The sequence below is a fragment of the Nannospalax galili genome, unplaced genomic scaffold (genome assembly GCF_000622305.1).
Source record: "Nannospalax galili isolate Female #2095 unplaced genomic scaffold, S.galili_v1.0 scaffold76, whole genome shotgun sequence".
Classification (NCBI taxonomy): Eukaryota; Metazoa; Chordata; class Mammalia; order Rodentia; family Spalacidae; genus Nannospalax; species Nannospalax galili.
The window spans coordinates 3,113,030-3,114,054 of NW_008339767.1; the positions used below are offsets into that span (position 1 = coordinate 3,113,030).

Below are 1,025 nucleotides of genomic sequence, written 5' to 3' on the forward strand. Positions count from 1 at the left end.
TTACCTACAAAAGTCTGTAGCCTTTCTATATAATAATAATAAGCAATCAGAGAAAGAGTACATGGAAACACTCCCCTTCACAATAGCTGGAAAATAAGTATCGCAGAATAACCCTGACCAAAGACATTAAAGACCTCTACAATGAAAATTTTAAATCTTTAAAGATAGAGATTGAGGAAGACATCAAAAGATGGAAGGACCTCCCATGCTCATGGATTAGAATAATTAATATTGTGAAAATGACCATCCTACCAAAAGCCATTTATAGATTCAATGAAATGCCAATCAAAATCCCCATGACATTTTTCACAGAATTGGAAAAAAAACATCGTAAGAGGCATATGGAAGCACAAAAGACCTCAGATAGCCAAAACAACCCTGAGCACTAAGAGCAATGCCGAGGGGATTGCTATACAAGATTTTAAGCTGTATTACAGGGCTATAGTCATAAAAACAACATGGTACTGGCACAAAAATAGACCCATAGATCAATGGAACAAAACTGAAGACCCAAATATGAGTACATGCAATTTCCACCACCTGATATTTGACAAAGGGACAAAGAATATTCACTGGAAAAAAGCATGCTCAGCAAATGGTGCTGGCAAAACTGGATCTCCACCTGTAGAAGAATGAAACTAAAGTATCTTTCACCTTGCACAAAAGTCAATTCCAAATGGATCAAAGACTTCAATGTAAAGCCTAAAACTCTGAAACTGTTAGAAGAAAACTTTGGCAAAACCTACAAGATATAGGTGTAGGAATGAATTTTCTAAACCGGACATCAATTGCTCAGGAAACAAGGTCAAGGATTAACAAATGGGACCTCATTAAATTAAAAAGCTTCTGTACATCAAAGGAGCCAACCAGGGAAGTGAACAGAAACCCCACAGAATGGGAGAAAATCTTTGCCAGCGACACATCTGACAGAGGTTTAATATCCAGAATATATGACAAACTCAAAAAACAGAGAATCAAGACAAGAAGCAACCCAATTGAAAGATGGGCTAAGGAGCTGAACAGAA

General features: G+C 37.0%; 1 protein-coding gene across 2 annotated transcripts in view; it reads right to left on the reverse strand.

Moving 5' to 3' along the window:
• The window catches only part of Tbc1d15 (TBC1 domain family member 15), a 67,002-nt gene that overhangs the window by 48,172 nt on the left and 17,805 nt on the right, over positions 1 to 1,025 (reverse strand). The gene's annotated exons all lie outside the window — the stretch shown is intronic.